The sequence below is a fragment of the Pteropus medius genome, unplaced genomic scaffold (assembly GCF_902729225.1).
Source record: "Pteropus medius unplaced genomic scaffold, Ma_sr-lr_union100, whole genome shotgun sequence".
Lineage (NCBI taxonomy): Eukaryota > Metazoa > Chordata > Mammalia > Chiroptera > Pteropodidae > Pteropus > Pteropus medius.
This window is the reverse complement of record NW_024351647.1, coordinates 5,053,611-5,065,500: the sequence shown is the minus strand read 5'-3', so window position 1 is coordinate 5,065,500 and position 11,890 is coordinate 5,053,611. Positions and strand designations below refer to the sequence as shown.

At 34.3% G+C, this 11,890-nt stretch overlaps 1 long non-coding RNA gene and 1 pseudogene across 1 annotated transcript in view; one reads left to right on the top strand and one right to left on the bottom strand.

Annotated features, from left to right (window-relative positions):
- Positions 1–1,483: 1,483 nt before the first annotated feature.
- LOC120587216 (uncharacterized) overlaps positions 1,484–11,890 on the bottom strand; it is a 122,593-nt gene continuing 112,186 nt past the window's right edge. Inside the window, exon 3 of the long non-coding RNA XR_005648894.1 lies at positions 1,484–1,573. This is a non-coding gene — a long non-coding RNA (uncharacterized LOC120587216). The remainder of the gene's footprint in view (positions 1,574–11,890) is intronic.
- Positions 5,279–5,394, top strand: LOC120587247 (uncharacterized; annotated as a pseudogene).

Below are 11,890 nucleotides of genomic sequence, written 5' to 3'. Positions count from 1 at the left end.
ATAAAGATAATAACACCACAGGGCCAGTGTGACATAACTGTTATCATTCTGTTTAGTCTGCAAAGAAGCAATCACCAAAAAGCTAAAGACAATTTAGCTTCGGAAGGTTCTTGCTTTCGACAGATTCATTATCTTGAAATCTGTATTTAAACAAAAGATAAATGAGCAGGTAGTTATTCACTTCACTTTAGAAACATCTGACATAGGAAATAATGCATTTTAAAAACTAACTTCCAGAAAATGTTCAAAGTACAATTCGATTTATAAATATTGAATTCATATATACTTACAGCAGGCCTGGGGTACAACTGCATTTTGAAACCCACGGAGGGGCTTTGCATGCAATTTAGGCTAATTCGATAAAGGAAAAGTACATCAAATTGGGACTTATTGTTCTGAATCAAATTCAATCAGTCATGAAGCTGGTCCAGTGAAAACCAAAACTTTCATTGGCCTGGGGAGAGTAAGAACTTCCCATTGTATTTAAATTGGAAATTAACCAGTTGGTAGGATAAAAGTTCTGACTCTTTGAGCATAGCCATCTTGATGAAATGAAATGTGCCTTTTGGTTTAGAACTCTTGCTTTGGTAGCCAGCCACACAGTGAAATACGCCAAGTGCACATTGGCATGTTTCTGTCTCTTAGAAGGATGGGTCAAAACCTTTTCGCAAAACACTTTTGGAACATGAATAGTGGAGCTCCCGTTGAGTCAGAGCTGGTTTGGGGGATGAGATTTTGGCTTTCATTTCTGTGTGTGTACTATGTGTGGAATCAGATTTACATTGGGCTAGTCTAAATCCTGTAAGTTATCTCTAAAGTATAATATTCATGTGTGAACACAAATCTATTCACAAAAATGTATGTGAAATGTATAATGAGTACTGCATGGTTTGGAATAAAAGAAAGAGGGTTATGCAGTAGGAAGAATACATTTCTTGAAACACTGGAATCGCCTGCGGGATAGTGAGAGGTTCATACGAAAAGCATGAGAGAACTGAGATCAACAGAGGGCATAGTGGATTCACATCTCCCATCTCACTTTCACTCTCATTGACTGGACTGGGGGCAAAAGTCTCCTCTGTTACTTACGTTATTCTCTCTCTCTCTATTTCTTTCACTTTGACAAGCATATACAACGTGATTCCAGTCTGTACTTTCTTTTCACTTTTCTAATAGTTCCTTTACCTGCTTGCAGAACTTTGGCATTAATGCTGTCTTTTTAAAATAGAATATTCTAAAACACAAGGGTGTAGCTTTGTTGCCTTCGGGAAGTATACTCCTTGCTTATACAAATTCAGTCATCAGGTCTTCTAGAGTCCTGTTTAAATCAGGTGAGGAAGGAGAATGTGACGTCCACCTTAAAAAAATGGAGATAGATACACTGGAAGCAGAACCGGATGCCACAGCTTCACATTCAACAGGAAAACCCTTAGATATCTTTTTCAAAGCAAAATGCTTCCTTCTAAATGGTTTATCTGCCCCTGCAATGACTTGCCACTCAATTGCAGCATCTCTGGGAAGATAGGGAACTAATACAACCACCAGGATAATATCTGTCATTGGCATGTTCTTCCTAGAAATAAAAGAAAACAATCAGGATGTGAGTGTCAGGATGGATCTGGTATAGTTCAGAAACTTTATTAGGTTTACATATACACTTAAGTAAACACTTCGTAAATTAAATAATCAAATAGTAAATGAAAATAGGTTGAAATAAAGGTGACATATAAAGTATTTCAGTTTAGTAGGTGTTAATTAATTAATAATTGTTCAAAATCACCAATAGAAACTAGGAGTCCTAATATGTATGCTTACATTTTAAATAATTTTTGTATCTTTATTTTAATGTCTTTGGTAGAACCAAGAGAGATAAAAGATTAAGAATATATTATATTTAAAAACATATGTGGCATATACATTCAACTTATTACTCTAGTCCCTGCAGGTTATACAGTTGTAAATGCAAAGACATCAAAGTGTATTTACCTGTCGAGATTCACTCATAATTAACTCTTTAAGGGTACAGTGCATCATTTGTGGTGACTTAGTTTGTGGTGTCATGCTTTTCACTGACTAGTCACAATTCAGTATAATTAAAATAACTCAGGAAGAGTTTACTCTTTGTATACTTCTGCATTTCATAAAGACATTTATGAGAAAAAATATTTTTACAGTGAAAAATATAATTTGTGTTGTAAGTAAGAAAAGTATGCTCATAACTATTATGATAGGTACTTAGATTTGTTTCATTCATTCATAATAGTCTGGGAGTACAGGAAAGAGGAGAACGGTACAGAAAGCTAGGCTATAAAAACGCGATGCTTTAAACAACTCAGCATATCCAAAAATAAACTTGCTACTTTCTCTACCAAACACATTTTCCTCATCTTGGGAAATGTCATCTATCCATTCAGTAACCCAAGGCTGGAGAACTGAGTCTGGTCCTTGTCTCTTCTGTCTTCCTTTGAGAATTCTCTCCACCTTATTCTAAAAAGCCACCAAGTCTTATCATTTCTAACTCCTTAAATCATGTAAAATATGCATATTTCTTTCTATCCCATTTATTTTTACCTTAAGTTAGGCCACTGCCATTTATACATTACTTGGATTTCTGTCAAATCTCCTAATCATCTCCGTAATTCCAATCATCTTCTATCCATTTGCATCACTTCAGCCAGAGTAATCTTTTTCTAAGATACATCTGCCTTTTTTTTAAGCCTCTGCATGCTTAATATATTCAATGGCTTTTGATCAAACATTCAAATTCCTTAGCATGGCTTACAAAGCCTTTCCGGTCTGGCCTCTATTTATTTCAACCAACTCTGCATGTTCCACTCCTCACTCATTGCTGGAGTCCTGTAGAATTAAGAGCAACACATCACTCTCTGCTCTCTCTAACCTCAGTTATGGAATCCTTTGCCCCCTCGACACAGAAGGCTCTATTCCAACTTTGCTTGGTTCAATCATGTCAATATTTCTGGACGTTAGATGTATTTTTCACTCAGAAAATCTTCCCTGACTCTCTCATAATCTATTAAATGTACCATGCAAGCCCCAATTACATCTATTTGGCCTTCAACAAATAAATGTCAGGTGTCTGCTATATGCCAGTTGTCGGTTTAGGTGATTAGGATCTGTCACTGAAACATATAAGAATCCTTGCCTCCACAGAGCTTGCATTCTTCTAGAATTATCACGGTAACTCATCATTTTTCCTGACTTTTTTCACTAGATGAAAGCAAGGACTCTCCTTAAGTTATTATATTTTCATGATTGGCACAGTGTCCAACCAGTAAATATTTGTTAAAAAAAAAAAAAGAATAAACTGAGCAAATGTGAAGCAAAGAAATACCAATATATTTCTTTTATCTTAGGTCTTTATAATTATTTTGAAGCCAGAGAAAACTTGTTTAGAAGTAATAGAAGCCAAGCATTTTCTATTATGTGGGAATGTGATGAATACACATATGAACATGTCTTCAAGGCTATACGTAACCCTCTGTCCCCCTAAACTTGCTTTCAATCATTAAATACTATAACCTCTTTTAATTTCTAGGCCAATCTGCTCATTTTCTGACCAACAGAGTCTATAATGAAAAAAATCAGTATCAAAAACAAAAACATTAGATGGTCTCTAAAACAGAAAAACAACAACATTAAATGTACACTTTCCATGAGCCTGACATTACTTGGAGAAAAAACGTTTTCTTGGAAACCTAAAATAGCCACACTAGATTCTTAAGCTCTTCTTCAGAATGAGAAATAAAAATCTAGAAAACTAGGAAAGAGTTTTTGATGTTTTGAAGTCTCCGATTTTCTTTTTCTCTAGGGAAAAGAAGGATCACAACAATATTTTGCTTTTGATACGAATACATCAGATGAACTTGAAAATTCAGCAGCTAATTACTTCTAAGATGATCTTAGGCAGAAAAAAATTTTAAGCTGACATTTAGAGTTTGGGTGTCTAACATTCAGTATTCAATTTCCATAATTTCTTTGCAAAAACAAATAAAATTAAAAATTAATAGGTGGTTTTAAAAAATGGTCGCTAAAATGTATATTTTTTACTTGCCTTTTAAACATATGCACCTTTATTTAAACAGGTTTATATTTTTTGCCTGCTAGGTGATTTACACTTACATATCTATGCTATTCTTTTTTAAAGCACTGTTGGTTGCTTCATTTTTGTAGAGATCGCAAGTCCACTTGGTATTAGTGACTTATACTTTCCTCTGCTTTGTGAGTATGGGTAATAGCCTTTTTGTATACCAATTTGCTTACACTGCAGTCTATGCTGGTAATACTGTACACTCCCTGACCTCTGAATGGAAAAATAATAACAAGTTAAAACAGTCATTTTACCTGAAGTCGATAAGGCCATAACACTCACCCTGCTTTCAATTCACATGCTCAATTTTCATCCACTCACTCTCGACTTTGAGAGGAAGGAATAATGACAGGTTACAGGCACTTTATTTCAAAATTCACTCACAAAGTTATTGACAAGCATTTTTCACAGAAACAGCTCTTCTCTCTGACCCTCGTGAGCTGTTTACATGAAAAAAAGGCTCTTCCTTGTAGATTAATGAGAGTGGAACCTAATTCCATACCAAACATGTAGCAATTGCTTTAGCATCTCTGTTTTTGATATGGGAACAAAAATAGGGATAATTTGCCTCAAATTGCAGTCACTTCAGTCATAATAAAATCTCAGAGAGTACTGTTTGCTTTCAACTTTCATTAGGTAAGCTGGGGCTGTTATTAAGGTACCAACACATAAATGTTATATTAGCACTTAACAGAAGCATAGCATTCTCCTCTTGGAGATAAATTCTACCCTTGTCAATATAATTCCTTACTGAGTGCAGTAAAAGAATTTGAAAAGATGAAATACTGAAGCTTTGCACTAGAGGAAAAGAAATACCTTGTTCATTCAAGCTTAAAGGCCATTTTGCTGGCCCAAGGTGCTAGGGTACTGTTTAGAAAATAAGTCTGAGAGAAACTCTCTTAGTTTGAGATGAACTTTCAGACACGTTCTCTTTGTCTGAGGTTGTTAAATTGGTTACTCTAAATTTCTGAATGCCTAGCGAGGCCTACCTTTGCCATTGTCCATCTTCTTTCCTAGACGTTCAGAGTTATTTATCATACTTTCATTCAATAATTTCAAGATATTTTAAAAAGTCTATTATCGGATGTGGTTCCATAGTATAGCAGTTAGCACGTCTGCTTTACATGTAGAAAGTCCTAGGTTCACACCCCAGTGGAGCCACAGTCCATGGCCTATGGCCATGCCACCCTGAACAAGCCTGATGTCTGATTTCGGAAGCTAAGCAGGGTCGGGCCTGGTTAACACTTGGATGGGAGACCACCTAGGAAGACCAGGTGCTATAGGCATTAAAAAAAAAAAAAGTCTATTGTCATTTAGATTATTTCACATCTTAATTGCAAATTCAGACCATAACATTTTTCAGGTGACATGTGAAAATGTTGAAGTGACTACTATCCCTCGGCATTTGTAAGACACACATATAATATACAATTCTGCCTAAAAATTTCAGTGATGGGGATTTTCTGGCTTAAAGTTTTATTCATAGGGTTAAATGTATTTATATTTGCCAATTTCCTTTACTTTTCTACTGATCTTGGAAATCACCGTCATTTAGCCTTTCGCAGGTTAACACATTCCTGCCCACGCCTCCTATATCCCTTGCATTCTAGTAATCCCGAAAATGGCCTGTAAATGTTTACTGTGGCCAGACTTAAGGAGAAAAGAAGTGTTGAGTACATTTCTGCTGAAACTTCAAAGTCGTAGGTTTAGCAGATGTTCATTTGTAACCAACTTTTAAAATGCTAGTTTTGATATATAACATTTATATGAACAAAATAGCAGTTTCCTCTTCAAGACCAAATTAAAATAACTTTCTATCTATAAATATCAAGTAATTACCTTTTTCTTTAAAAAAACATAATTTTGGAGGTAGAATGAAAACTCCTTCATATACCTGCAGTTTTATATGCTGGCAAATATTATGCATGAAAGTTTTTAGCTGGCTTCAAAAATTAGAAAGATTTTTTTGTGACATATGTATATGTGTGTATGTATGTGTGTATATATATACACACATACATACACACATATACATATGTCGTGTGTGTGTGTATATATATAATATATATATATATATATATATTTAAACCATAAATTTAGGGTCAGAGCCAGCAGTTTCTCAACCATATTGAGTGTAAATTTAAATAGACTTTTAAGAGAAAGTAGCAAGGACCTACCAGCTCTTCAAGAACAGAGACATTATCCTACCTATTTCTGAATCCTCAGCAGCTAGTATGGTGCCTGGTACTCAACAAGTGCTCGCTAAATGTTTTATGCTAATACTTTTCTGGAGAGTAATTTATATCAAATTTCTAAATGCTCATTCAATTGGACCCTGAAATTCCAAGTTTAGAAATTTATTTTAAGAAAATAGAGATGTTCACAAAGAAAATAATTGGAGATATATAGGATGTTTATCAGAGCGTTACATATAATAGCAGAAATTGTTAACAACCAAAATATTCAACAATAAAGTACTAGTCAAATATGTTAATATATGTCATACCATAAGATATTATATGACTATGAAAACCATGTTTTCAAAGAACATTTAGTTGTAGGAAAATAAAATATATTATGTGGAGAAAAAAGCAGTTCAAAGACTTGCAGGTACAATTTTTAAAAGTGCATATGTAACATGTATATATATATATATGTATACACACACATATTTATGCATACATACCTGAATGAGACAGAAAAAAATGATCTATTATAAAGAAAAAAAATGCATGTTTTTTGCAATACCCTGCTGGCTTGTAAAGACAGAGGATGCTAAGATGGGTCCTTCATTTACTGAGTAGAGAGATCCACGTGAGAATGCTGAGAGAAGACAGGCTGGAGCCAAGGACAGGACCGGCTTTGTGCGGCAGGACTAATGATAGACAAGTAATAGAGGCAGTTAGATATTAATAGGATTTAGGGGCATTGCAAAGACCCCAGATGTCTAATGGAGATTTTCCATTAAGTTTTTCTGTGCAGTATGTATTGTATCCTTTTCCTTCACCTCCTGAAAACTTCAGCACAATTTTCATTTTTCCCTTATACTTTGTAAAGGTAGATTTGCTTTGAGGGAAGTTTTCTAACCTATTTAATAGATTGAGATTATGATTTAAATCATATTGCAGTGGAGTTATATACCAATTTGTCTTACACTAACAGGAGAAGAACTTAGATGGACTTAATACATAAGTAATGCCCTTGTGCCAAGTATAGGCCAAGTGCTATCATGACATTCTGTTCATAAGGTTTCACAATGGTTCACACAGAGAGAAACAGTGGGAGAAATGAGTCATTACAGGTCCTATTGCAGTATAATTACATAACCAGAAAAGAAGTCATACCGTAGGAGTCAGCACTTGCTTGGTTAAGAGATATGTCACCTACTTGTTAAGTATTAATTTGCAGCAGCTCATTAGCAGTGTGTGTAAATAAATATATAATAAGAGATTTTTGTTTTATGATTTCTTTATTAATCAGTTTTAAGGTTAAAATGATTTTCCTAAATAAAGATGTACATATTTATCGCTAAAATTAATGACAGCATATGTCACAATAAAGTGATGCTTTTAATTATAGTTGTTTTGGTTTTGTAGGTTTATTTTTATTTACCCTTTATATTTGTTTTAGTTGTATAGTTGATAAAAGTTTCAGGTAAAGAGTTCATAGCTAGTTTTATAGTTTTACATGTATGAGTAACATTATGATAAAAATAATGCAGGCCAAAACCGAACATCTGTAAAAATTTTTTTGTACTTTCAAGAGTAAAAAGTTTGAGGAATGCTATAGTAGAATAATCTGCTTTTCTTTGAAGAATGTTTTAAACCATATCATTATTAAAAGTAATGTACAATTTTGGTTGAAAAGTTAATACCTTTGGCTTCTATTCAAGAAGTAGGATAGCTTTGTGGATTTAATAATAAAAAAGACAATGATGAGAATGGTGAGGATGATTCCGCAAATCTTAGAATGATAATCTTCCATCAATAAGATGTGCACTGATTTATACTGGCCCATTGACAATTTTATTCCAGTTATAATAAATGAAATGCATTTGCAAGTTTCCATTTTTGCATCAATATCTACATGATCGTCTGAGAAAGTTAAGGTGAGGAACAAAGGAATGTATAAAAGTTTTTTAAATAGCAAGTCTATACAAATGACAATACTATTATTTCATTAAGAATAATCTTGGGGCCTATTTACTCTTTAAGTTTTTGTTGTTTCAGTTTAAGTTTTCAGGTATAGGTTATAGTAGTTGGGTATCGAGAGTTTGTTAGTTCTTGCCTATAATAAAAAAACTGTTGCTGAAACCTGATTGTTTTCGGAGGCTGCATATCACTAAAACTTTGGCACATTTTAGAGGAGCAAGGAAGCTTTCAAAGAAAAATCACTATTACATATATATATATGCATGTATATACATACATATGTGTGTGTGCACATACATACATATATATACATATATACATACACACATACATGTATGTATGTATGTATGTATGTATATTGGTGCAGATGCACAATGCAAAACAAAGACTATGCCTCCTGAAGTGGTAGCCCACATTACAGAAAGAACGGAAACTGAGAAACAACTCCAGCTTTACCACCTGAGCCGCTGCCCCTGAATTGATATTAAGTAACCATATCACTCATTATAGCCTTTAATCTCCCTTGCTGATACCTTTTAATTTTTAAACAGCCCTACTTTACAAATCATATTCTCTTTCATGTGTTCTCCCAGCAAAGAATTAATTTTGCAAGCAAAATATCTAAACAGTAAGCATAATAAGAATGAAACAGGTTAAAGCCCATTAGCAGCAGGGAGCAGATGTAGTAAAACTCTGCCAGTTCCCCGACATTTCCTTCTCAGCAGGGTCTGGGCACCAAGCTGTGAGTTAGTTCTATAGCACGATGCGTGGCTGCTGTTTCAGCAATTGCACCTCTATTGCTACAAGTATAATACTAAGAATTCACTTTGATTTTTGATTTTTCTTTGCAATAATAATGTCTAAAAGGACCCTGTAGAGCTAAAATGTAAAATTAAGCACCAACTGCCAGCTAATCAGGAGACTATAAAATGTATTTTATATGAAAATAATTATAAATTATAAAGTCATTTTACCTTTAAAAAATATTAACTTCTTCATAGAGGCCTCAGAGTCTGGATGAAATCAGTACTTGCTCAAGTTAAATTTACTTAAAATATCGTGCAATATCTAACATTCAGCATAGTGATTGTTGATGCAACTGATAAAAGATAACTGTGTAAGGACCAACACGATACACTGATTATAATGTAAACTAAAAGCAAATAAATTCTGTTAGAAAAAACACAATCTCAAATTATTAAGCTAGGATTTCTTTCTTCACGTGCAATGTTCAAATAGAACCATCTTTTGGGAAACACAGCAATATCAACCAAATTAAAGTGCCTATATTAATAAAGGTGAGTATTAGCAAGGCTTTATTTAAAAAAAAAAAAAAATCTCTCCTAGAGACTAGAATTCTTTTCTAGGCTAAAAGTAGTACTTGGATGTGCCAAAACACTTTGGAGAGATAAATCATCTATATAAGTTCACCTGCTAGATTCTAGATGTCCAAGACAGATTGTTAGGACACGATTTGTTTAGAAAAATAAAGATAGACAATTCATGTAATTTCCATGAAATCAAATTGAAACAGATGTAAATGCAACAATCAATAAAGGTATGTGCATATTCCTAAGCTCTATAAATTACTCCAAAAGCTGATGCTCTATGTTTGTTGGCTGTGTTTGTGTAGATATAGTTTTTGCAATGGATTTATTCAGCCAAGTCTGATAGGAGATTTCTTTTAAAATAATTACATTAATGGTGTTCCAGGAAAACTACTCAAAATTTTTTAAAGAAAGAAAAAGAAACTTAGAAGTGCAATTACTGGGAGAGTGGGAACCCATATTCTGAGTCGTCTAGGTTACTAAAATAAACTCATAATCCTTCCAACAAAAAGTAATAGGATCGGCATTAAAGCCTGGAGCAGATCTAAAACTACAAGCAGGGGTTAAAGTTCCCCATTTCATAAAAATTCAAATGGCAAGGTCAAGAGGATCTTATATGTACTATGAAGAAGTTGACCTAAAAAAAAGCCACCTATATATTAAGGTCGATTGGTTGCTCTGAATTGCTTGACCCATTTTCCATTGGTAAAGAAGGAAAACTGGGTTTACTGACATGTCTTCTTTAACACAAACATTTTTAAATTTAACGATACATTTTGTGTATCTTTAGATACAACTAGGTCCCAGGAGTTTATATCAATTAGATCGTGCCTTTGGAAACCTGGGTTAATTATTCAAACTCAATAGGTTGTAAGCAGTACTTGAACTCATAATAATGGTCACTTAGGACAGTGTGTCCTTAAAGTGTACACGGACGTTGGGTCACTTTCTGATATTAGTATTTTAGTGTTCAGTTTTAATAGCTCTTAAAACAACTGAGCTCTTTTAGCATCTCCAGCATGGATCCTAAGGGCAATTCAAGATTCTCCACCAGAAGTGTGGAACTGAAAACTTCCAGTGAATTTTGCTTTTATGTATTATGGAAATTGACTAAGAAAAACAGAACTGGATTAAAAGACAAGATACATATGTAGGAAAATTGACAGAAAAAGGTTTAATGTGGCAGAAAAACCTAATCCATAAAAAATGCCCGAAAGAGGTAGTGCTTTCTTATATTCAACAGGTATATAAAGTATTATATAAAACATGGACAACTGCTGACATTATTACCTTTTGGAATAATCTCTTCTGGGCTACCTGTCATCCCAACTGAAAATCAAATGCCAAGAAAAGAGTAATAACTACAAAGTCCTTGAAAGCTGCCAGACCACCAGGACTGAAGAGATGCTTATCAAAGCACAATTCTGCTGCATGTATGAGAAAAGCAACAGCAGGACACTCCATGAATGAGAGTATAGTGTTCTGAAGTGTGATATTTCCAAACAAGGAGGACAGAGAAACACTTTAAATTACTACTGAAGTGGAGCCTTGAGCAGTCTGGAGTGAACTGTGGATGACTAGGACATTAGGCGATACGGCAGCCTGGTATGTAGCTACAAGGAATAGAGTTGTACTTTGGTAAAAACTTCAGGCTGATTACTGCCTAGAAGGTAGAATTGCAAATAGTGATGAACTGATCAGGTGGTAGCTGGTACCAAATAAATGACATTTTTCACATGAAAATTTTTGAGCGCAGGAAGTTTTAAAAATCATAGAATTATAAAGTCGTAGGGTTGGACAAAGCCATAGTTGTCATCTGCTCCTCTCATTTTACAAAAGGGAAACAGAGTTCCAGAAAGTTCTTTCTTGTCTGTCAAAAGCAGACTTAGCACTTAAATCTACATCTCTGGATGCCAGATCTAGCCATAAACCCTACTCATGATGCACTTGAGAAGCATCAGCTTTAAAATAGAAGAGCAATCTCATAAACTAGAAAAAAAGCCTGTACCAATTGCTTTATATCTTCAAAGAAAATCTGAGGAGGGTGTGAAATCTGTACATTCAATAAAAACCTTCAAGGGATTTTTAAATATGTGACCCCGATGGTGGCTTTGAATTTCTAACACAGTTCTATGATTTTTTTAGTCCACTACAAAGGCTTATTTTGATCTTGAAGGGATCTCAGAGGCCATCTCATCCAATCTTTTCATTTCAAGGAATAGGTGCTCTCTTAACTCATTTCCATTTCAGTAGCCCTTTCCACTCTCTTTATAAACTCATTCACTGATACTCATGGCAGGAGG